The sequence below is a fragment of the Rhamphochromis sp. 'chilingali' genome, assembly GCF_963969265.1.
Source record: "Rhamphochromis sp. 'chilingali' genome assembly, chromosome: 6".
Classification (NCBI taxonomy): Eukaryota; Metazoa; Chordata; class Actinopteri; order Cichliformes; family Cichlidae; genus Rhamphochromis; species Rhamphochromis sp. 'chilingali'.
The window spans coordinates 42,823,724-42,850,585 of NC_137933.1; the positions used below are offsets into that span (position 1 = coordinate 42,823,724).

General features: G+C 43.1%; 1 protein-coding gene and 1 long non-coding RNA gene across 3 annotated transcripts in view; one reads left to right on the forward strand and one right to left on the reverse strand.

Annotated features, from left to right (window-relative positions):
• The window catches only part of tshz3b (teashirt zinc finger homeobox 3b), a 30,964-nt gene extending 30,431 nt beyond the window's left edge, over nt 1–533 (reverse strand). For both annotated transcript variants that reach the window (XM_080885613.1, XM_080885614.1), the window contains exon 1: nt 1–533. The gene's annotated coding sequence lies outside the window, so the exon portion shown is untranslated.
• Nucleotides 307–25,265, forward strand: LOC308398803. The gene is made up of 4 exons (XR_013972022.1): nt 307–444; nt 24,058–24,118; nt 24,334–24,395; nt 24,902–25,265. It is a non-coding gene; the product is annotated as an uncharacterized lncRNA (long non-coding RNA).
• The last annotated feature ends 1,597 nt before the right edge of the window (nt 25,266–26,862 follow it).

Genomic DNA, 26,862 nt, shown 5'->3' on the forward strand with positions numbered 1-26,862 from the left:
TTTGCGGGCTGGGACTTCGCCGCGTGCCTCCCGGTGATCACGCGCACTTCTTCAGAGCGGGAACAAACATCCAGAGAAAACTGCTTCTGCACCGGGAGCGGTGGAGCGGAGGACCGGAGGAGGTGTTTGTCCGCTTTGAAAAATCCGCTGAAGACAAGTCCCTCACTCACCGTGTGCGCGTGAATCGATGAGATGCGTGCTTGATTGGATCTCCCTGCTTGCAATAATGTGCATGAGGAGGAGGAGGCTCGGGCTGCCGTTGAGACTTGCTCCTTCTGCCCAGGAGCGCCTCCCTCTGCGCTCCTGCTAGAACAAGGAGCCGTGTCCGCGCGCAGGTGAGCTCCCTCAGGTGAGGCCACGGTGAGGAGGCGCGGAGCCGCTCGCGGACGAGAGCAAAGTTTGGAGGAGGAGGTTTTCCGGCGCTCGGATCTTCGCGCAGACCCGGTGAGTGTCCCGTGTGTGCCCGCGCGCTCTCCGCGGCTCGCGCTCCGAGTGTGTGTCGGACTGAGCGCGAGCTGCTGCTGCTCCGTTAGATCCGCCCCAGCATCTGTCCGTCTCTCCATTGGCGCATCCATCAGTGTCACACACACACACACACACACACACACACACACACACACACACACACACACACACACACACACACACACACCACTCCCACTACGCGCACGCGCTGACTGACACGGTCCACTTTGGGAAATCAAAGCTGCGTTTCTTCTTCTGTGAATCAGAGAAACACGGAGCCACGCGGAGAGGACACACACACACACACGCACACACTCACTAAACACGCGCGTGTTTATGAGGGAAACAAAGTTTAACCCTCACGTGACCAAACTGAAAGCGAACAAACACATTTTTAGATTTTATTCAAAGATATTTCACATGTTTGAGAGTAATCTGATTACTCCGATCAGCTGTGTGTTTGTAGAAAGCGTAGCCTTAACACTTTTAAAGGTACTTTTAGTCTGCAAGTCAAACTGCGGCAGATGTGCACACAGATGTTAGCTGATTCTGTGCACTGTGTGTGTGTGTGAGATGTTGAAATCAAAGTAATTTTTTCAGATTGTTTTTCTTCTGATTTTAAAGTTTCTCAGCAGCTTCATTTAAATTTGGACTTTTATTTATTTTTAATTTGCTTTAAACTTTTTGTTTCACGTGAAAACATCAGCGCGCGCCGCACAGCCGCCTGCCTGCTCCTCTCTCTACAACAACAAAAAAAAAGAATAATATTAATTACATATTACAATAATACAAACAATCACAATAATTATTGTTATACTAAAATTATTCATAATATTAGTAATAATGTCAGTATAAAATAATTATAATTATTGATATAATAATAATTATTATTAGAATAATAGTTATTATTAAATATATTAATGATAATAATTATAACTATAATAATAATAATGATAATAATCATTACTATTGTTGTTGTGGAGGGGGGGTGAGGACATGTATCGCGGCGGGTTCATCTGTGAGGAAACGTCAGATGTCCGCAGCCTTTTCTGCTGCGCGTGCACGTGACAGATTTATTCTGAAAAAATGCGGCATAAATGTGCGGAACATCCGCAGTTATTTGGAAAACAGGAAATGATTTTCAAAGTTAGAGACAGAAAAGTTTTTTAATGGTTTTTTAAGCATGCGGGGAAAACCGACACACACGCCTTACTGCGTGCGCGTGTGTGTACGGGTCGGATTTTACGCAGTTTTTGCGCAGATTCCAGTTTGTTCTTTTTTTAAAACAACGCAAAAACTCAGAAACCTGTCCGGGGTCACTGATGGAGGTGACGTTTTTATGGGTTTGTTTTGTTAATTCGCGCGCGCGCGCGCGCGCACACACACACACACACACACAGATTTGTGAGCTGGGTGAAAATGATACATGAATAAAAACAACGGACGAAAGTGTTCACGGAGCTCTGAGCTCACTTAAACTGACATCCAAAATCAAAACTCTCAGCAGTTTTTTAGTATTCACAGTTTAAAATGACTCAAACACAGTTTGTTGATATTTTTAAAGACTGAAAATAATTTTAATGTTCACACAGAAATCAAATTGATCAGTTTATTAATGATCTTCTAGTAAACTGATCAGTTTCTGGTAGATCCATTTGCAAACATTTTTCCAGTAAAATGGTTAAAAATCAGGAAACTTAAATTCAGCACAGATGGAATTTCTCTCGTTATCTGTTCCTAAAAATGAGACCAATAATCTCTGCAGGCCCCTCGCAGTCTGAGACCAGCTGCTTCATCCCACCGTCTCGGCCGCCGCCTCCAAAATAAAAGACAAAAAAAAGAAACCTGGCAAGCTTGTGCTTTTATTTTACAGAGAAGAGAAAAAAATCACATTTGCATGAAACCAAAACAGGACAGGCTCTCCACCTGAGAGCTCCCTAACTCCCACAGAAGGAGCTGAAGGGGCAGGTAGCCCCCCCCCCCCACACACACACACACACAGACACCCCCACCCACACTGTCCTCACTCCTCCTCTTCCTCTGTGGGTGAGTTGCGGAGCTAGCAGGGTTGAGGGGGCAAGTGCTGACCAGCCCTCTTTCTTTCTCTGTCTGCTGTTATTAGGTCACCACACACACACGCACACACCCCTCTGCTCTCCTCTGGTCAGTGCTGCCACCAGGGAGTGGGGTAATTTAAGCCCTCCTTGATGCAGCCTATTCATCACTGTCCCGCGCTGCGCCTTCAAAATTAAAGTCTGATCTCCAACATTCAACTGGAACCAGATAAAACCCGGCAGAGGTCACAGACGGAGGGCCGGGTAGGTCGCAAACCGAGCCGAGGCTCAGCGGGAACACAAAGTCGCCGCTCGAAGTTTTATCGTTGTCTTCATCGTCTTCATCGTCTTCATCATCTTTATGTTGGTTTGTTGGGGGGAGGGTGCAGGTCAGGCTGAAGCCTTCAGATGATTCCCCACAAATCCAAACTGTGAACTCGGCATTGAGAACAGAAAAAATGCTCCCCACGATCGGGGGAAGCATGCTCGAGCAGCGCTCAGAGAGGCTTTTTCTAACAGACCTGATCAGAAACAAACTGGGAACCTGTTAAACCCCTCGGCAGCTTTTAAAAGCTCCTCGCCGTTCCACATCTCAGCTTCACAACTGCTGCTGGGCGGAGGGTTCCTCCCCCAGGAACATAAATTTTTATGAATGCAAAGAAAAGTGATAAAAATGAGGCAGCAGGTCTTGAGGATGAAGCTGGGTGTCCCTCTCAGTCGTGGACAGGGGTCAGAGGTTACTGCTCGTGTCATATGGATCTGTGTTCCCGGGATTCTCTCCCTGCTCTAACTGGAAACCAGTCAGAAAAATACACCACCAGTCTCAGCCTCCTGCTTGCCAGACATATGAGAGAAAAACTGTATTTTCATATTAACAAATATTTAAAAGTGATATTGTTCGTTGTTTGTCTCTGGTTTATTGGTGGCAGAGGTGCATTTGTTTTTTTTTTCAAATTTTGACTTGTTTTTAAAAAAATCAAACTGGATAAACTGGACTCGATTGAAACTCAGAGAGGACGGGACGCGTTCATTCAGATTTCCTGTCGGCCGAGCAGAGACGCGTCCTTGCTTCAGAGCACATTTCAGTCAGCTGTGCTGGGTTTTTTCTGGCAGGACGGAGAATTAAAAATTTAGTGAAATGAGAATCTGCTCACTGCACGAGGATCGTTAGAGGAGGAAAATCATCTGAAGCGTTTCTTTGTGTCCTTGCAGCCGCCGAGCCGTCACTCTGACTCCTCTAACGCTCACGCTAAAAGGTAAAAAAATGAAGCGACGTTAAAACATTTAACACACAAACACACACAATGGAGAACAGGCAGGAAAATGTGTGTTTTTACGGCAGTGCGGTGAGGATATTTTTGGCTGCAGGTATTTCTCAGGAAGTGTTTGTGTGTCTGATGACTTTGTTTTTATCAGCGTACAGTAAGACGGCGCACCGCTGAGTGACTCACTGCTTCCTCCTCACTGCGAGTGTGTGTTTTCTGTGGAAGTGTGTGTGTGTGCAGAAACCAGGCTGACAGCTGCAGCTCATTACAGGCACTATTACTGATGGGGACTGCTGGGGGAAATTCCTTCTTCCACAGAGCAAGCCACCCTGTTTACCACACACACACACACACACACACACACACACACACACACACACACACACACACACACACACACACACACACACACACACACATATTCATAAAGTGGAGCTTCAACATCTGTAAGCAAAACAAAAGGAAACAGAAACATTTCTGTTTCCTTTCACTGTGGAGTGGAACACTGAGAAAAACATTAAAACATGAATGGAGCTCCTGCAGGAGACGCGATCGCTGTCTCCGGGTACGAGCGGCCTCCTCGACACAGCGTCCGCACCAGTGCCGTGAGTGGGTGCGCACGTAAATACAGACACATCCACAGCCACGGGCGGAGCACTCTGAGAGGAGATGAGATCATCCACACACAGTCAGAGTATACAGTGTCCAGTGACGTTAATGAGAGGGCTGAGAGCCAGACGCACATGTGTTACAGTCATTAGGACAGACTTCAGGCCACTGCGCTCCATTACTGAGCCGCTTGCAAACATGGGGGGTTTCTCAAAGCCATGCTCAGGGACCACCGGGGCTCCATCACAGGCCTAAATGAACCCCCTGAGGTCTCAGTCGCCGTTAGACACAACACGACCAAAATCCGAAGACTAACCCGGATAATTCATTTTTATTATTAAATATATTCATTTTGCAAAACAGGAAATATTCACTCTGTCTCACATGCGTCAAAAAAAGCTCAGATGTTTGCTAAAACAGTTCAGGTCTTTCTCTAATTCTAATATATCAGGGTGATTTAGGCCACAGCACAAAAAAATCTGCCCAAAACCCTGGCTTTTGGTAATTTAATTACATGTAAAAGTACTGAGAAAAAATTTCCTTTGAATGAATCGTGGTAAAATAAATTTCCTTGACTCGTGTGCAGTCAGTTTATATCAAATAAACTTTAATGATTAATTACTGGAATAAATAAACTTTGATATTATATATTTCAGTTGCATTTTACTCACGTGTTTACTGAGGGGTAAAAATATATAATAATTTTTTGAGTGAGTGTAACACAATAACTTACTCCAGCTTTCAGTAACCATTTGGTTTGGCTGGTTTTGTCCGCTCACTAAACAAGCAGATTATTTAAAAACCATTTACTGTTTCTCGTACACCTGTACACAGTCTTTCCATTTGCTGACCAGGTGGATGTTAGGAGTTCAATGCAGAGAGATTATTTTTCATACATGCGATGAAGAGATGTTCAGATACTGCAGCGTCCCTCCCTGATTAAACTTTTCCAGCTGAATGTTTCAATTTTCAATTTAATGAAAAACTCAAATACCCAGTGTGGCTGACAGGTGAAAGGAAATCTCTTCCTCCCAAACGCCTCCCATCAAACACTGTCTGCCTCTTAGATCTGATGTGGGTTAGCCATGTCTACGTCAAAATTTTTCTCGTTTCATTTTAAGTGTTTGAAAATGAAATGAGAAGAAGCATTCTTCCCTAAAACGTTCAGTGTCTGGGCAAACCACGAGACCAGGTTTAAGGTTTTAAAAACTGCGCTGAAAGATGTACATACATACATCGACCATCCATTGACTGTCCATCAACCATCCATCACTCGTCCATCGACCATCCATCAACCATCCATTGACCGTCCATCAACCATCTATTGAACATACATCGCCCATCCATTGACCATCCATCGAGCATCCATCAACCATCCATTGAACATCCATCAACCATCCATTGACCGTCCATCTACCATCTATTGAACATACATCATCCATCAACCATCCATCACTCGTCCATCTATCTACCATCAACCGTCCATCTACCATTCATCAACTGTCCATCATCCATCAACCATCCATTGACCGTCCATCAACCATCTATTGAACATACATCGACCATCCATCGACTGTCCATCTACCATCTATCGACCATCCATTGACCAACTATCGAACATCCATTGACCAACTATCAAACATCCATTGACCATCCGCACACACTTAGATTTGATTCATTTTAAGGGCTTTAAAGGCAGACGTAAGATACTTATTTATTTTGAGTTTACATTCCTCAGTGCGTACAGGTTCAGTGTGGCTCAACCTACTCTGCTTGTTTCCTGCCCCTTGGACACTATTCCTCCCAGAGCTCTTCATGAGTTTCTACTGGTCATCTCCCCTGACTTCTCCGTTATCAGTCAGTCACGATCATCTGGGTGATCCGCTGGTTTAGATCATTACTAATTGCAGGTCCTTTTGCAAACTTCAACTCGTTTCTTAAATCCCAGAGAAAACTGTGGCCCATCAACTGCTTACAGCTGGTGCAGCCTTCGACAACACTGAGTGCACTATTCCCACTGTCATACTTAATATTCACCAGCCATCTCTAGGGATGGGTATTGTTTAGGTTTTATCTGATACCAGTGCCAAACCGGTACTTTTGAAATGGTGCCGGTGCTTAAATGGTGCTCGAACCGGTGCTTAAAGAATGGAGAACACAAACTTTGTCCAAAAACCTCTCATGTGTAGCTGTTTTTTTGTAAAAAGATAATAATGTTAGCCTTTTCTGCAGCTATAGGGGTTATATAGTATCACTCTTGGCTGGAAGCAGTGCTTAATCAATGGAAAAAACACAAACTTTGTCCAAAAACCTCTCATATTTAGCTTTTTTCCACTTTTTCTTTGGTCATTTTAGCCTTTTTGGCCAGGGTGAAGGGAGTATCTGCCATCAAACAAGAAGACAGCCGCATGTAGCTATGATGATGTTTGCTAGTTCACCTTACATGCATTAATGTAATAACGTGGTTAGCCTACTCAACGTAAATTACACACAAACAACATTAAGCTACTCACGCAGAGAGGAACGGCTGCTGCTGCATCATCATCCTCATCATTTCTGCTACACTGGCAGGGCTAGGGGCCAGGACTCTCCTCTTTGGGTTCTTGGGAGATGTTGCTAACTCCGGGTCCAATAACAGGCACCACAAGCGCAGTAGATGTGCACGGTGTGAGGTCTCGCAGCAAGCTATCACATACGGTGTATTTCTTGGCTTTTAAAAAAACGCTATGCGTCGCCAGGTGTTTCATCATATTCAAGGAGTTACCTCCTTTGCACAGTATCACCTTAAAGCACTTGTTGCAGGCTGCTGAGTTTGCATCTTTTGCTGTGAAGTACAGCCAGACTTTGACCGCTTCGCTTTGGGCATTTTTAATCTGTAGCTCTGCTCTAAAAGAACGTACGTACCTGGGCCCGCCTACTATCCTTGAAAAGGTAAAATGATTGGCTAGAATCCAAAGTGTATGACATCACTGGAAAAAAAAAGCACCGAAATAAAGCACCGAAATGTGCGCTGCTTTTCGGTCTGGTTACTACCGTTTATGTCAGAACCGGTGCCATAATGGCAACGGATACCGGTACCCATCCCTAGCCATCGCTAATATTAAGTATGATATAACGATCATCTCTGCACATATTGGGTGATACAAACAGATACAGAAGACCTAAGATACCACAGATTGCTTCATAAAGCATCTAACGACATAATGATGTCATCCAAACGTCATCTCTTTTTGTCCGGCACGTTTGGAAGCAGAATCATGGTCCGCATGCTTTGTTGTGCCAAGCACATCAGCTTTGACAGTATGAGCACTGTATTTATTTATTTGTTTATTCACATTATTACCTGCATTATGCAAAAAAGCAGAGGAATAGAAAAAGAAAAGGGGAGAAAAGACGAGGGTGGTTGAAGAGTTGAGGGTGAAGCCAACAGTCATGCTGGCCTCCACCAGCATGATGGGCAGCATCATGCTGGTGGAGGCCAGCATGACGGATAGCTCCGTAGGAAGCGTGGTGGCCCCATGATCGGAAGGTCGGGGGTTCGACTCCACTGAATGGCTACCCTGAGGTGCCCCTGAGCAGGGTACCGTCCCTACACACTGCTCCCCGGGCGCTGCATTGATGGCTGCCCACTGCTTCACTGGGTGAATGGGTTAAATGCAGAGGAACTATTTCCCTATGGGGACTAACACATACACACATTAGGGCTGCTCAATTAATCAAATTTTAATCACGGTTACAATCTGGGCTTTCAACGATCATTAAAAATGACTGAGCCGATTATTAGCCCCTCCCTCATGCTTTACTCTCGCGCTGCTTCGTGTGGCAAATCGAGCGCACCTCTCTGCATTTCGAACACGTGTCACAACAATTAAGAGCAGCGGTCCCCAATCCCCGGGCCTTGGACCGGTACCAGTCCGTGAGTCGTTTGGTATCGGGCCGCGAGAGTTGAGGCTCAGGTATGAAATGTCTGGTTTTCAGGGTTTTTATCGGTTTTCAGCGTTATTTTGTTATCGTTTTGATTGTTAAGTCGGTTTTCCTGGGTCTTTTCACCTGTGTTATGAATAAATCTTCTTTTTTACGGTACCGGTACTAGTTTTATTTTGTTGTATTTATCCGCGACACCTTAAAGGCCGGTCCGTGAAAATATTGTCGGGCATAAACCGGTCCGTGGCACAAAAAAGGTTGGAGACCGCTGATTAAGAGGACCCAAGGGAAGCTCGGAAAGCTAAGCAGAAGTTATTTGGAGAGGAGAGTGACTGCCGTTGGTTGAAAAGAGAGGTAAAAAAAAAACTTCAGTGGTGTTGCACACTATTTTATATTATTTTTAAAAGTCATTATTCAATACATTGTTATTATTAACCCTTTAAAGCCGGTCAGAGCAGCACGCTCCGTTTTGTGTAACTATTTTTAAATCCCTGTAGAACCTGAACCGCGTAAGCTAGCGCAATATTTTTTTTGCATATGAAACTGGAGGAGTTGTACTTACATCTGATGCCATCAGCTTGTCCTAGGTCATGGTTTCCTTCCACATATAGCTTTGCAAAAATTGCATGAAAAGCGCTTGCATGAACAAAAACATAATATTCCAGAAACACGTTTTGCCGATCCGATCAGCTGTTCGTAACACTTCGCACATGTCCGCCATTTCCTGCCCGAAACCGGAAGTGACGTCATTTTCGCGGAAAATGTAGTTTTTTACTTGTAGGCCTTAAAAGCCTATACTGGTGCTTTTATAAGTCATGTTTGACTTTTCTCAATAGTTTCTGGGATGCTTAGAACTCAAATTGCACTGCTGGAAATAGTTTATTTTGATGCACCTACTGTTTTCTTTGCAAATTTGCATCATAGGATTGTTTTTTTGTTTTTCCTGCAGTATATAAAAATTGCTGTATCTCCAAAATAAAACTATGAAGACACTCAAAATAAATTTCCTGTTGTTGTAAACTATTTTTTGCAACTTTTTTGTATTTAAAGTTTTGAGGGATAAACCTCTTAAATTTCTCCAAGTAGAGATATATGTAAAAAAAAACAAAAACAATTTTTAATTTTTTTGTAGTTTATTGCACTTTTTTGCAATTAATGTAGTTACTATGGACTTAATGCATACATATTATTAAAATATGGGCTATAAAAGTTGTATTGATGTATAGCAACTTGAAATGCTCCCACAAATGGCACTACAACATGTAAAAAAATAATATAAGCTCTGGCGGACTTGTTTGTATAGTAGGTCTTAAAGGGTTAAATAAATATCGTCAAATAATCGAGATCTCAATTTCAGTGAAAATAATCGTGATTATCATTTTTGCCATAATCGAGCAGATGATGGATTATGTAGAAAAAGTAGAATTGGGCTGAAAGATCTATCGCTTTATCACCTATTCAGGTTGTAAATCGTGTTTTTAAAAAGTAACTAAGTAATTAATTACTTTTGAAAATAAGTAATCATTAAAGTAACGGGATTACTTTTTGGGGAAGTAATCAGTAATTAGTTACTGATTACTTTTTTTCAAGTAACTTGACCAACACTGCACAAGACACAATAAACAACAATGGGAACTTTAACACACGGGAACACCACTGACGCACATGAACCTAATGACAGGGCAGGGGAAGGGAAACTAAATACAATGAACAAAGAACATACTGGATTCTTTCAAAGTAAAACAGGAAACATGGAGACGTAGACATGACACACAGGGGAACCTGATAAACCATGAACTAAACTGCAAACTAAACATGGCTGAATAACTAGATAACTGAAAAGAAACTGGAATACAGATGAAATAACAACACAACATGAAACTCAGAAACACTGGGTCGCATGACCCAGGAACATGACACCTGGCTACTCTTTGGGTCTCCGAAAGGACTGTGACAGTGACCTCTGACCTCTGTGCCGGTGGTCCGGGTCTGCCTGGAGATTTCCTCCATCTCAGTCCTGGTAAGCTGAAGTTCTTGTACTCAGCCCTCAGAGCTTCTCCAAGGAGGTCAGTCAGGACTGATCATCTGCGCAGAACCTCAGCATTATTTCTGACCAGCGTCTGAAATCTCACATCTCAAAGCTCATCCAGTCTTTTTTTCATATCATTCAAGAAACATCACAGAATTCTGGCCTTCATGGCATCGCCCCTCCTCTTTCTTCACCTCCCTGCACGATCGTGTCACACTGTTATTAATGACATAACAAGCTCTTCATGGACTTTGTATGTCATTAAACACCAGCGGGCCTCTCCGATCTTCTGATCAGGTCTCCTGACTGTCTCGCACTGTGGTTTTAAATCCAGAGGTGATCACACTTTCAGTCTGTAGCTCCTGATCCTTAGAGCAGCCTTCCTCACCCCATTCAGGTCGAATCTTTTAAACGACCTCTGAAAACCTATTCTTACATTAGCTTCTTAGCTTTTTGGCTCTTCTAATGTTTGTGTGTGTGTGTGCATGAGAATGTGTATTAGACCATGTGTGTTGTATGTTTGATTGTGTACGCTTAATTTTAATGTGTAATTTTTGTCAAACTGTGAAACACTTTGTAACAGTGCTGTACAAATACAGTTATTCTTATTATTACATTATGGCAGTTAAGGCACATACTGTGTGTGCACTCTGTGCTGTCGTGTAACTGTGGCATTAATCAGCCTCTTAAACTGGAACAGGCTGCTTTTATTAATTATGTTCAATGAGACGGTGGTGGTGCCACTCTCAGCCAGCCCCCCCTCCTCGTTTAGAGGCACCAGTCACTTCCTGAAGGGAAGACAGCATCATTACAGCATAATGAAAATGGAGTCCAGTGAAGTGCAGTACAGAGTTCAGAAGGGACTCGTGCTTTAAATCCAGAGGTGACTTTTCTTGTGTTTACAACTTGTGTAAATGGAGGAAAAATCACTGCTGTAAGCTGGGACTGTGTTCCCGCAGATCTGAGGCATATTAATGGCTTCGTTTTGACACAAATGTCAATATTATGAAGGAAACACTGATGATCTTTCAATATATGAATTTTGTAGAAATGTGTCTGAAAACCTGAAACACTGCAGAGCGCTCCGCTCCTAACACATCGGCGCTCCTCCCTCCACCTGACGGTGTTAGGTTCTGCTCTGTCTCTGAAGACAGCTGAGTGTGTTTAAGGTTTTTAAACCTTTTTTGTTCTGTATTTTTTACATGATCAGAATAAATTGGGGAAAAAAACCAGTTCTGGTTAAATTACCACTGGTTGCAATATAGCTCCCACAAAAGTTTTTTTTAAATTCAGTTTAATGCCACAAATTTGAAAAAGTCAAGATTGAAATCTAGGACTGGAATACTGGAAACTATGAATACTGCTGAGCACAGCTGTGAGACACGGACTCATCACGGTGCCTCTGATAAATATCGACAGGTTTAAAGAGACCGAGTGAATCCAGCCTCACATTTATCAACAGCGTTTCTCAGCCAGTGAGAAAATCTTCTGCTGCACGTCAGCCTGCTGCCCCCCCCCACACACACACACTCTGAAGTGATACCCTGTCCCTGTGTTAAATGCAGGCACCCCGGGGTGCACCGGCCACACTTTCTCCTCAGTGACGGGCAGCTGGGGCCCTCGGGCCTCTGCGCTTTCTATCTGCTTTGACATCTACGTCGGTGTCACGGCTGCTCCACGCCTGCCTGAATTAGTGCTTTGGCGCTGGGGCTGAAACGGCCAGCGGTGTGCCCTGCCCCGGGGCCAGAAGACGAGAGGTCAATCTGCTCAAATGATTTTCCACTTCAGCACAGAGCAAGGACTCGTAGCTCTGGCACGTTCAGGAACGCGGAGGCTTCCGTACGCCGCCTGCTCCTCAAACGCTCAGAGGTTGAGTTTGATCTGCGCGGACAGACGGCGACGAAGCGCGGAGACGGCAGACATGTGCTGACCAGCAGATCGCCATCATCATGCCTCTGACCACGCTCAGTGATGTGCTGTGTGTGAGTGTGTGTGAGTGTGTGTGAGTGTGTGTGTGTCAGTGTGTGTGTGTGTGAGTGTGTGTAGTCCAGAGGAGTTTGTAAAGGCTTTCTGTCTGAGGTGTCAGCCTCCCAGAGAGAGGATCAAGTGCTAAGCTGAGGACTCAGGAGCTCAGTGCCAGCTCTGTGCACGTGTCCGTCCAGTAGCGCGTGCACACACACACACATGGAGGCAGTGACACATCCCTTTATCTGTAACTCCGGTGACCACAAGTCTGACTGCAGTCACCCCGCAAAGCTAAATCCACTCACTCAAAGGCCAGATCAGTGTGTGTGTGTGTGTGTGTGTTGGGATGTTCAGAGCTTCTGCAGAGAGCAGAGCTTTTCTCCTGAGGGGGAAGGGCAAAGTTGAAAGGCCAAACACACTTGTGGGGGGTCAGCGAGCAGCCTGGCAAGCGGAACAGAAACCTCACAGTGTGTGTGTTTATATTTGCCACACACACACACACACACACACACACACACACACACACACACACACACACACACACACACACACACACACAGCGTGGTATTACTGTTATATTACCATTAGAAAACATGATTTCTCTGTAAGGATGACACATCAGCTTGTGTGTTATAAATCAAACATCAGTGACGAGCTGATGTCTCCTTGGATCTAAAACTTTATTTTTCAGATACAAACTGGTTTTACGTATATGCTCACGGGAAATGTTGCAGAAAATTCTTCACTGTGACAAAACTGAAGCAATAATGAGCTGGTCCTGACGTTTCTGAACAACAAAAGGAACAAAGAGATTCTGGATCATCAGGTTTTCAGGAGGCAGTGGCACGCCGGTTCGGTCAAAGCTCAAGACGTCAGTTTGAGCTGTTCTACGTTTATTTGATACAAATACATGTTTGGGTGATAAAGGGGGCGTCTGCCTTTGAACACACGTTCTGCTTCCTTGTGTATGAAACACACCTTGCAGCAGCAACATGAATTTCATTCACACTCTGTAGGAACACAGCTGCTGCCCTGTTACACCTCGCTTTATGGCGCTGTAAAGGGAGGCGGTGCATGTCGAGGCGTCCGGCAAGCTACACGCCAGCGCGGAGAAACGCGTTAAAAGCTGAAGCGTGTTTGTCTTTCTCGCAGTTCAACTACAGCACGAGGACCGCCCTGGCTTCTTCTTCTGTGGTGTGCACAGATTTGGGAGACCTCAGCTGGAGGTATGAGGGCACACACACGTGCAAACCTGTAAGGCCAGCGGACACGCTGCTGCTTGCTGAGTAGAATTTTCGCGCATCACGCACTACTCCACTTTCACATCAGACTCACACACACATCGTTAAATCTCTCAGTCTGAGTGAGTGTGTGTGTGTTTGGGTGGAGATGACAGCAGAGAGGAGGAAGTACACAGGAAGTACATTAGTTATCACTCCCCCGTCTTCTCCACCTTTTCACTTCTTATCACCAGCAGACGTTTCAGAGCCGACCGAGCCGCCGCTCTTCCCGCTCTCGCAGTTCTCTGCTCCACTTTCATGTCGTCGCTGCGATCCAGATGACACTTGGCAAGCCGCAGAAGCCGCAAGACAACTAGATGAAATATTTAAATGAAATATGGCAGGGGTATGAGAGGTGAAGAAAGGATGAGGAGCAAGTGATAGAAGAAAAAACGAGCCGAGGAACAATACTCCAAGTGTCAGGGATTTCTTTTCTTGGCTCGGAGAAGTGATGGGAAGTGCAGATGAATTGGCTTTGACCCGGGTGTAGCCTGAAGACACAGGTATAACTGTATGAGCTCACACTAATGTGTCCTGGAATGATCAGAGGATAGTCTGAACCCTTCAGCTTCAGGCAGCAGCACTGCAGTCCAGATGGACCGGATAACGGCTCTGACCCCGGGCTCGGTGCTTGTACGGAAGCTGGCGTGGCACCAAAGATGGGCGGGGCCTAAGTGCAGTTCTGTCATTGTGTCAACCTTAGTTTTATGAAACCAGACAAGTGAGGTGGAGATCTGCCAATCACAGGTAGCACCGCCCGAGGCCCGCCCCTGCTTGCTGCTCCTTTGTGACGCTACTTTGACACTTCCTGTTACGCCCCTCCCCCACTCCCCCTGAGACTGTAAATAGTATCATTTGTCTATAAAGTTGTTATTACACGTGCATCTCTGCATAACATTGTGTCCTTATTAACATTAAAGAAAACAAAAAACAAAGAATAACTTTATTAAGATTGTTTTTTAGTCTGTAACAGATTTAAAGTGCATGTAGTAGTACTGCAACTCTCTAAAATACTACTACTACACTTAAAGAGCATCAGTTTGTCTGAAATCAAAAAAATAAATTCTTATTCACACTATAAACATTTTTTTGACCGACTTGATTCAGAAAAATAAAATTAAACAAAATTGACATTGATCAGCAACATTAACTACTCAGCAGACGGCCTGGCCTCGTCTCCCGTTGCAGTCACAGTGAAGCCGAGCGCCACATACGCCTGGGTGGAGGTGCTACAGGAGAACCAAGGGGAGCGTTAAAAATCTGCTTGTTCCTCTGTAGCACACACGGGTCAAACAGCCTGACCTGAACCGTCACCGACCCCTTGTCGTCTCGAGGTGAGCGACTGCAGGCCGCAGCCCTCCTCTGCAGCCGTGTGTCTGTAGGCTGATTCAAACAGTCATACAGGAGGTCAGTTTTATTTTTCATATTAGTTATGTTTTTATGTCAAGTTGCACATTTACTCAGAGGACAGGGTCAGGACCTGTGAGGGGTAACGTGATGATCTCACAATAAAAGTCCTTATTCTCTGAGCTGCAGTTTACATTCATCTGTTTCCCGCTGCTCTTCAACCGAGGCTGAAGGAGATCAGAAAAACAGTAATCTGATAATAATTCATAGTTTTTTATTAATCAGGAAGTGAAGCTGGACTGTGTTAGTGAGCGTGCCCTGAGCGCAGGAATAGTAAAAATCAAAAACAATAAAATGAAACCTCTTTACTGAAAACTGTGTGTGTGTTTTACACAGTTAAATATCTTCTTATTTTCTTAAAGCTGTGAAAATATTATAAACCAGGATCAAAGACAAAGCAGGAAAATCCCACCGTAAGTCAGCAGTGTGCCGCAGTCATGTGACCTCAGCTGCAGGTCTTCGTTACTGAGCTGATTTTGTCTCTCTGTGAGCAGGTGAGCGATAGAATGAAGCGTAATATCCAACAACGTGAAACAGATTCTTATCTGACTGCAGATCGAAGCTCATTCAACTTTATTCAACTTCACATGCAAATCAGAACAGCAGTCGCCTCAAGGTGCTTCATGTTGTAAGGTAAAGACAACAATAGAGAGAAACAAACAGACAGCCCCCTGTGAGCAAGCAACAGTGGGGAACGAAGAACTCCCTATTTAACATGAAGAACCCGCTGACAGAGGGAGGGGAGGGAGGGAGACGGAACAAAAAAAAGGTTCAGTTACTGCAGAACAGCTGAAGCCACCTGACAGACACCACACCTGATCTCAGGTAACTTCAGCAGGAGGTACCAGAATAATCTGTGATGGATGGATCCAGACAGGTGTGCTGTGACTGAGGTGTCCGCCTTCAAATATTCAAGTTCATTATTCAGGAACCTTTAATCTGACTTCCACTCACTGTCCCAGTCTTCGTGGATGTTCTCAATGTCTGCGTACACAGTGACATCATCAAAGACAAACCAGCTGTTCTTCTTCTACTCGCTGATGTTCTGGAGTCCCTGCGTCTCAGAGTGACGTTTTCATAAATGTGCATGGGTGTAGTCATGAGAGCAGGAGAAGAAACCCTGCATGCAGTAGTCGCAGTTAAGTATTACTTCAAATAAACAGTGTGTTTCCCGGCGCTCGGCTCTGTGGACAAATGAAAGGAAGAAGGAACGCAGGGCTCTGATTGGCTGCAGATGTGAGCTCAACTCTGGCTTTCGTTAGCATCCCGCTGCCAGGAATATTTGCTTCAATTCAATAAATAGAGCTGTTAGGAGCAAAGCATTTCCTCGTCACCATGTCGGGGTTTCAGAGCGGATGTTTCACGTCGGGTGTTTTCCCCTCAGCTGCACGCTTGCAGAAAACACTGGAGAACAGCTGCAGACTCACAGCTGCACATGTGGGTCCGACGAGGACTCGAGGCACAAATACTTTAGATTATTGTGAAGAGTCAGGTATTAAAGAAGGGCATAAAATGAAAAAGAAAAAGGCTCTTAACTATTTTAAATATTACTTTTACTCTGTATTAAAACATCTCAAAAGAGAAACAGTTTCCACCTCTGCAGGTACACCAGATAAAAAATGAGCTGCTTAATTTAAAAACAGACAAACATCCAGCTGTTCGTGCCAGTTTTGTAAACTAATTCTTTATTGAAAGGTAAAAAAAATTAGGATTGTTAGAGGAAAGCACCCCAGAGGGTCATTAACACCACCCAGAGGGTCACTGGCTGCCCTCTCCCCACGCTGTCTCAAAAGACACCGCACACCCAGCCACTCCCTGTTTGTACAGAGCAATCAGTGAAAGGACAAATACACTCAAACACAGCTTTTACTCAACTGCAAAAACACGTCTGAGTGCTGCTACAAAATACTGATCACTACGCCGCTCTTGAAATGATCTATGCACTGACCAAGGTTTGTGAATGTTTGTTTGTGCATGGGGCTCAGGCCGTTGTCTAGGTATAGTATTCTTATTAGTACAGTATTTTATTTTGATTTTATTTAAATTTCATATTTTTATGCATGATGCACTGATCGGAGAACACTTTCAGTTTCGTTGTACCTGTGACAATGACAATAAAGACTAAAGTCTATTAATTAATTAATTTAACCTGAGTGTGCATCAGCTCTGCGTAAAAATCACATTTCCTGTCCTGTATTTATATATCAGGTCTTTAAGGAGCTGGATGTTTGGTGAACAGGTGGAGTAACTGTCCTCCATCAGATCAGCGCTGCTCCTCCTTCTCCTCCTCCTCTGTGCCCTATCAAATCATTGCATGGAGATATCCCGGTGATCCAAGAGGGCCCGGTAGAAAGGTCATGGAGAGAGTCCGTAAAATGGATGAAGCCTAATGATTAGCTCAACCTTTACCTAATCAATAATCATTTATCCAACAATATCACCGGCAGCCATAGCCCCATTTGCCATTAACCTCGGCGCTGAGGAGAGGAGCAGTATTGTTTCCCGTGGCAGCTTTATGGTGCTCAGATGAGTGGTAGGCTCCTGTGCTATTAAAGGACTGCAGGTATTTTAGCGCAGCGCTGTCGTATAATCAGCCTTTGAATGATCCGAATGATTCAGCGCGTCGCCGCCGGGCACTTTTCACTCCAAACATTATGAGAAAGAAATATTAAAATACTTCTGTCAGTCTTTAAAGCTTTAAAAATGCATTTTGTTTCTTTGCTTCCAGAGAGAGAAACAATCACTTCTGTTCAGCTTTATTTGATCTTTTCACATTAAAATACTGTAGCATGAACACACACACACACAGTCTCCTCTGTGTCTCTCCATGATGCCATCTTCATCATAACCTCTCCCTCTTTATTGCCTTTAATGACTCCCTCTGTCTTTTCATTAATCGATTCTCGCTGACATGGTCTGAATTATTTTCCAATTACAGCAAATAAAAGAAACAGAGAATCCGCTGCGAACACATGCCTGCATGTATGTTTGCATCTGACTGGAGCTGCACACACACACACACACACACACACACACACACACACACACACACACACACACACACACACACACACACACACACAGCAGGGGAAGCTATAAAGGTCAGAGGAAGCCAACAGCTCTCCTGAGTTGACACTCCTGGACGGTGTGTGCGTTACAGAGGTGCGGCAGTTACACATGAGCAGAACGCACCGACACACTCAACACGCATCCAGAACACAAGTCAAACACACACTGATGCAGAAAGTCTGCAGCAGTAGAAACGAGGAGTCTGTCTGCCGGTCCGAGCGACCTCCCGCAGGTCATTGATTTAATAGGTTTCAGCAACCAGGCGAGAGTGAACCGCCTCCTATTCTGTTCTTTAATCACATGACTCGAGCACACCATTCACACTTTTGCTTGAAAATGTGCACAAACTCGTAGTCTCAAAAAAAAATTTACCATGTGAAATGAAAAGAGAAAATGTTCCCAAAGAAGCCGATCTGAGCACTCGGCAACCGTCGCAGTAAAAACTCTGCTGACGAACATAAATCCCACCGGAGCAAAGGTCCTTAAGGTTAGACCGCACCTTTTACAACCTCTGTTTAGCAGAAGTGATGTAATGGTAGGATGGCCAAGATTTTATTTAATTAATAGTATTTACAGCTTTACAGAGCTCAGTTTGTTGGCGTGCCCCATACACTATACTGGTACACTAACACAGTACAAACTAAGTAATTTCAATTTAAGAGATGTGACCTTGCTTATTTTCAGACACATATGTGCATATATATGATAAAGATGGCAGAATACAGAAATACTGTAAACCATCAAAGTCTGCCAGAGCTTATTTTTTTGGAGCATTTCAATTTGCTATGCATCAATACAACCTTTATGTCCCAGATTTTATTAATATATATATGTAAGTCCATTAGTAACTACATAAATGACTAAAAGTGCAATAAACCACAAAGGCACTGAAAATCTTATTTGTTTTGTTAACACATATTTTTTCTAGATACAGGAAATACTGAAGTGTATGAAAAAAGGTTGCACGAGATAGCATTAAATCAGAGGAGATTTATTTTGAGCTTTTTTATATTTTCATTTTTTTGAGAAATACTCATTTTTATAAACTGTAGCAAAAATTAAAATTGGTATAACTGTGTACAATTTGAAAAAAAACAACAACTACATCAAAACTTGATGTAGTTGAGAGAGACTTGAGAGACTTCCAACTGCCCTCCAAGGTGCTCAGGAACTTTTACTCGTGCACCATAGAGAGCATCCTGGCGGGAAACATCTTAACCTGGTTCGGGAACAGCACCATGCAGGACAGACGAGCTCTACAGAGGGTTGTGCGGTCAGCTGAGCGCACCATCCGCTCCGAGCTCCCTGACCTGCACTCAATCTACAGCAGGCGGTGCTGGACCAAGGCCAGGAAGATGGTGAAGGACCTCAGCCATCCCAACAACAGACTGTTCTCTCTGCTGAGGTCAGGAAAGCGATTCCGCTCCCTGAAGACCAACACAGAGAGACTGAGGAGGAGCTTCTTCCCGCAGGTGATACGGTCTCTCAATCACACCACCACACAGTACTGACCCACACATATGGTTCTTACACACACACTGGACTTTCTGGACTTTGGTTTTGCACAACACTGGTCACTATATTCTTCATTTCCGGTTAATACTTGTACAGCTGCTGTTATTGTGTATATATTTATTTATATTTAGATTTCTTCATACATTCTTATATAGTTCTATATTGTGTATTTTGTTGTACAGTTATTTTATTTTCAACTTTAATTTATATATTTTATCTTTATCTTATTCTTCCCAGTTAAATTTACCCTTCATTCTAATTTGTGTTGTACAGTTATTTCATTTTTAACCTTAATTTATATTTTATTCCTTCCTAGTTAAATTTACCCTTTTTAATTTTTCATATTTATTTCCTATCTTATTCATAGCCTTTTCCTTTTTTTGTTTTCTTTAGGTCACGAGCAGTTGTCCAAGCATTTCACTACATATCGTACTGTGTATGACTGTGTACGTGACAAATAAAAATTTGAATTTGAATTTGAATTTGAAAACAAACAATTTCCAACAATACAATCTAAATTCTCAGTGTCCCAAAAACTGCTTCACAGAAAGTCAAAGGTGATTTTTCAACAGCACCAGTGGAGGTGTGACAGGCTTTGGAGGTCAATGAACGCAAACTCATTAGTGGAAGGAAACAGTGACTTGGGATTTATTGAACGGGTGATATGTAAGTGCGGCTCCTCCCATTTTGTGTGCAAAAAGGAATTATTATTCTAATGTATTTGGTTGCAATTCTACTGAAATTTAAAAATAGTTACACAGACGGGCGCTCCCATTGGCTATAAAGGCTTAAAACAACTAATACAAGAAATTCACAAAATGTCCCAATGTTCAGTGAGTCCGAGATCTCGGTTTGTGTCCTGTACATCACACAGCTACAATAATGTCAAAATCAACCCATTTAAGTTAAAAGAGGAAAGTATTTGTCTTCCCGGCAGATGTGAAGCTTTTCAGTCAAATTTCATGACAGGGAGAAAAAATGAAACTCACAGTGTGAGCGCTGTCTGCCGGCCTCTTGGGCTAAAAGAGAAATATACACAAACAAGGCAGAGGGTAATTCAGTGCACATGATCATTAAAAAAAGGAGCAAAAAGAAGCCACATAAACACATTAACAAATGACCAAATATAATTTCATTACCAAATTACAAAATACAAAAATAACAGCACATAAGTAATTTTCCAGTTGGACGTAAATATTAGAATATGAATAGAATTTATACTATAATATAATATAATAATATATATAATATATAATATAATATTTATATATTATAGGCTTTTATCTCAGCTGCTGCTTCATGCCGTTCACTGTCTGGTATGGCACCGTCGTTAATAATCGTATTGATTCTTTTAGAAAGCTAAACATAAGAATCATTTATTCCTATTGCTATTTATAAATCATTCAACATTTAGCTGTCTTTTTCAGCCTGAATCTACTCGTTTCTCCGACTCATAGAGCAAAACTGGTGAACCTCTCTCATCAAACAACTGTAACTGGGATGGAGCAAATAATCCCAGATGTGTAGCTTCAGTTAGCACACAGCCCTTGCCTGTTTTCAACTGCCCTTAAAAGAAAACAAATTTTTTATGGTGTGTGTGTCGGGAGGGATGGGTGGCACGGGGTGCAATGCTCAGAGAAAGAAAGTTTGAATTTTTCAGATTACAATTTTTTTTACTTCAAAAATTCTTAGGTTTGAATATTTTTGTGCAAATTCATCGTTTTTTCTCTGTCGTTTTTAAACATTCTTCTTATTTTGTTTTGTTTTGTTTTACCTTCAACAGCCCAACATTGTAGTTTTGCACCTCTGAGAGTAAAGAAGCCACTTGGATGAGTGACAAAACATTTCCCCCACTGAATTTCCTTATCTGGATGATTGAGCGTGCATCAAGACGTCATGTGTCTGGCGTGTGTGTGCTTGGACGTCCTCCACTGTCACTGAGTGTGTTTTTATAAACCTGTCAAAGAGGGGGTGTGTATCTGTGTGTGACTGTGTGTATATATGTGTGTGTGTGTGTCCTGAGCCGTCCTGGCCTCTCCCCCGTCCCTCCTCGGAGGGAGGGGGTGATATACGGAGCTTTAATTGTCAGGTCTGGCCCCCACATTCCTCGTCTCCTCCATCCTCCAACACTGTGTCACTTTAACAACCACAAATTATCACTGCGATGGAGATCTCCGCCTCGCCGCGGCTCTGCGAGGATACAGAAACACTTCCTTCAATAAATTACACACACACACACACACGGTCATTACCTGCCTGCAGCCCTCTCCCGCTGCACTCGGCGCTCTGACTGACATTTTTATTGTGTCGCCTGAAGATGGGAGCAGATCTGACTAAAAGGGGCTGAAATGACTCCTCGCCATCATGCGACCGAGGTTATTGATCCTCACAGAGCTGAGGGGGAACGCTGATTGGCGGAAAGCGACCTAGGATCATTCCTCCAACAACATCTGACTTCATCTGATCAGAAGGAAGAGTTCTGTGAGGCTCTCTCAGTCGTTCTCCCTAAAACCAGAGACAATCAACTTTCTCTCTCCGCGTTCATGTGGTTCATTCTTATATCGGCACTAAACAGAAATAATTCCAGCCAGCCAATCGGATGCAGCCTAAGTGCTTCAGCATGGTGAGCAGAGCCGGGCTGATGCTCTCCAGCCGACGGGATGCCACGTAAGTGTTTCAGTCTGTCTTCAGAGAAGAGCCGTCCAGGTCCGGGCTGCTGCCTAATCAAACGCAGACCAGAAACAGCTCGGACTGATTTCCTACATCTTGACATGATATCCTGAATTAATTACCAGAACTTGAATAATATATAAAGGAAAAATAAATGTCCAACACTCAGGGCGAACACAGAGAGGCTTCAGAGCACACATTCTCCCCTGTGTGTGTGTGTGCGTGGCTGCATAACCTTCGCAGTGTGTTTCCACATTGTTCTCGTGTGTGTTCAGGATTCACACCGAAGGCAGCTTCACACACAAACTGTGACAGAGTTTATTCAGGATGTATCCAGTCGGAATAATTAACCCCAGTCTGATTTCTATGGAAGTTTATCAGCTCGGAGGCGCCCCCTGTCCCACAGCTGGGGGAGGGGGAGTAAATGCTGTCTCTGTTTCAGACAATAAACTTCATAAAGTGTACTGTAATGGAGGCAGAACAAGCACTCCTTTGTGTTTTAGCCTCACAGAGGATCAGTGTTACACATTTTGTTCATGTTGCTCATTGGTTTATGGCTGTCTCCTCTATGAGGGTTTCTGTTTTCATAAATTTATAAAAAAAAATAGATATTTTTTAAAAAAAACTGTTGTCAAACAAAAACAAACAAAAACTTTTTATCACCTTTGTCAGCAAAGGCCTGGATTTTAATCATTTAGCAGTATTTAGTTTCACAGAGCTCAGTTTGTTGGCGTGCTCCATACACCACACAGGCACACTAACACTAACGGTTTAAATTACAAATCAAATAAATTCAACTTAAGAAGGGTTCACTGACCTCTTTAGTTTGCTTTACTCATTCTCATTAGACAGACTTATGGTGAAAGAGAAAATATATGCAAACACGGCAGATGGTCATTCAGTACACCTGGAATACATCAGCAGGAGATGTTTCAAATCTTTTTTGACCTCCACAATCACTAAACACAACATAGCACACATCCTTTGAAACCCTGCTTGTCGGTTACAAAGAAACTGCTTCGTAAAAACAAAAATCTCTTTGTTTTTAGGAGAATATATTCTCCTCTTATTCAGATAAGACAGCAAAGATAAATGAGCTGACTCAATTCCGTTGGTTGCGATTTTAGCCCATTTTTGGGAGTGCTTCAGCAGCTTAGATTCATTTTCAGCACCCCCAAAATGAATCTATGCACCCCCAAAGATTTCCTACGTTTTTTTGACAATATTTGCTGTTTGTGTGACACACTACTAAAGATATAAAAAGCATACAGTACTGTACTTGTTTGAGACGTAACATTTTAACAACAAAAGTATAGATAACCCCCCTCCCAAAATGGTTTGTTCCAGCTCTCCTCTCCCCTGCTCTGGCTCTAGCACCGTTGCTGCCATGGTGGCTGAGACGCAGCAGAGCGGAGGTGTAAGTGCCTGGCTTAAAACAGGACATATTAGCTGCATTTAACCTTCAGTTACTCTTTATATAGTTAGGTAGGAGTCAGAACATGTTTCTTTTTAGCTGAAAAACATTACACTAGGTAACCTGCAGTGTTGAAAATGTGTTTTCCAACATTGTTTGCTACCCTACAATCCGTCCTGCTCTGTGGTAAATTCAGCGACATTTGACTGTCCTGTTGCTCCCATTGAAATGTATACAGCCTGTTTAAAATCTAAAACTTTAAATTGTCCGCAGCCTGCTGTTGTTACTACTGTCCTGTTTGAAATGAATACTAACTGACTGAATGCCCATTAACCTTATAACTCCTGTTGTGTGTGTGTGTGTGTGTGTGTGTGTGTGTGTGTGTGTACAGAGAGACAGCCAGGTTCATAATGGATATAAGGGCGTTTTTTCAAAGAAGGAGCCACATTCAGGTAAGAGTGTAAAATCAAATGATCCGTCAATCAAGAATAATGTTGGATCAGTGTTTCAATATTTATATCTTTTATTAGATGTTCATGTGGTTTGGTTATTTTCCTTTTGACTGAAAGTACACTGAGAGAGGATTTTTTGTTATTGATCTTAATAGTATTTTTTCATATTAATGTAATTTTTCATCTAATTGAATCTATTTGTGTATGATTGTCAGTCCAAAGGGGGAGAGAGGAAAGAGGGAACGTGAGGAGAAAGTACAAGGTCAGGAAGAACCAGGTAAGCAAACAGACAGGGAGCAGTGACAGGCACAACAGAAACTGTTAAACTGACAAAGAGAAAAACCTGATTTTACTCACAGTCTGGAAGTTGTGTCCTCCCTATATTAAAGCTGCTAAACAGAATCTGCTAAACAAACTGGGTTGAAACCTTTTTGACCCTCTTTAACAACATTCCAACATAACATTATCATTGATCGGGGAGATTAAAATTAATGATATATTTTAATGGGGTTCAGCCACAGCTCTACTAAAACCTCAGCCAGTAATAGGTCGGCCAACTTTTGGACCGTCCAGTTGTCTGTATGACTGCCGCAGTACGTGCATCACATGTGCTCACTATCAGAAAGAGCCAAACAGCCCTGGTGGAGCGAGCAGCTGTAAAGAGAAGCAGGTGCTCTGTTTCTAAAAATTTTTAAGCTTGTTTCAAAGATTCTGTACAGCAGCTTTAAATGTTTTCCAAAAGCACACACACACACTTATCAGTGTTTCTCAAACTTTTTACAGTGTGGACCAGCTGAGAAAAATGTCAAGCTCTCCTAAGGACCACCATGAAAGCATGAAACTCATAAATCTTACAACACAAAATTAGTTTCTGCAGTAAAGATGTTTTCATGCATGGTATACATTCTACCACAGGCAAAGTTGCCTCCATTTTTACATTTTTTAAAAAATATTTTGTAATAATTTATTTGTAATAATTTATTCTGTTTTGGAGTGTTTTTTATGCATCTGTATTATATTAAACACACACATTCAAAGTGAATCTCTGTCCAAAAAATGCACTCAGTTTACTTTTTACTCACTATGAGCATCATTCATTATTAGTAATTCAGGTTAGGATATGTATTTTTTTATTCCAATCCATTCTTCTTTTGCAGCATTTAAATAAACTTTATCAGATTTGATGGTTTTGTTACAGACTTTTCAAAAAAGTGTTTTTCTTTTCTTTCACAAATGTGGGATTAAATGGTGTTAAAATGTACAAAAGAGTGATGTCATGTTTTGTGACAAGGACCCAGGCACAGAGAGACTTGATGAATTTAAGAATCTTTTGATTTAATAAAGAAATTTGCAGACTTGCACAGAGATGGTAAAATTATAATGACTGATAACGGAGACGAAGAGGACAGGGAGGAACAGGGGTTTAAATGCACCAAAGTGACAGTCAGAGAGAACTCGGGACATTGCCACCCTGGGGTGCACTGACAGAGGCGAGGCTGCCGGACACTGGCGCCACCGGGCCCTCTGACCACCACCAGCAGGCAACAGGTGAAGTGTCTTGCCCAAGGACACAACGACTGAGACTGTCCGAGCCGGGGCTCAAACCAGCAACCTTCCGATTACAAGACGAACTCCCAACTCTTGAGCCACGATCGCCCCCAGTGCTCAGGGAAACTGAATGGAATGGGAGACAGACGGGTTGGGAAAAACATACATGAAAGTAGACAACGGACACAAGGAGGGGAACATATAAACAGGGAAGGGAGATGAGACACAACAACAGCAGTTCGGAGGTCAGTGGTACAGGGGAGACTGGTCTGTAGGCTGACTGCGAGGCCAGCGGTGGTGAGGTGTGGTTGATGGTCAAACGTGTGGCCAACGGTATCTCACAGGGGCCCAACAGTGGTGATGAACCCCCCTCAGGAGGCTTGGCAGTGTGGAGGATGCAGGTGGCAGAACTTACTTCGCTGAGCCTCCAGGTGCTGAGGAAGGATGCTGATTCCGAGAGAATCTGAGAAATAAAATTCAGCCCTGATGTTCCCAAAATCTGACTTCAGTCTTTTATTTACAGATTGTGGATCTGTCAACATGAAGGTAAGTAACATAGTCTCTCTACTAGCTGACTTGGAAACAAAACCTCAGCACAGAAACAGCTTTAGTGAAGGTTACAAATGATCTTCTTATGGCCTCTGACAGTGGACTCATCTCTGTGCTTGTCCTGCTAGACCTCAGTGCAGCGTTCGATACTGTCGACCATAATATCCTATTAGAGCGATTAGAACATGCTGTAGGTATTACAGGTACTGCGCTGCAGTGGTTTGTATCATATCTATCTAATAGACTCCAGTTTGTGCATGTAAATGGAGAGTCCTCTTCACACACTGAGGTTAATTATGGAGTTCCACAGGGTTCAGTGCTAGGACCAATTCTGTTTACATTATACATGCTTCCCTTAGGCAGCATCATTAGAAGACATAGCATACATTTACACTGCTATGCAGATGACACCCAGCTCTATCTGTCCATGAAGCCAGATAACACACACCAGTTAGTTAAACTGCAGGAATGTCTTAAAGACAGTAGCGGTTTTTGATACGGGCGACATGGGCGGTTGCCCGGGGCGGCATCACGGGCATCAGCAAAAAAAAAAAAAAAAAAAAAAAATTGCTCGTTCTCATGCTGCCCCGACATCAGCCAGCGCATATTGGGAATGTCACAGTCACCGATCGGTTTTCTATCGCCCA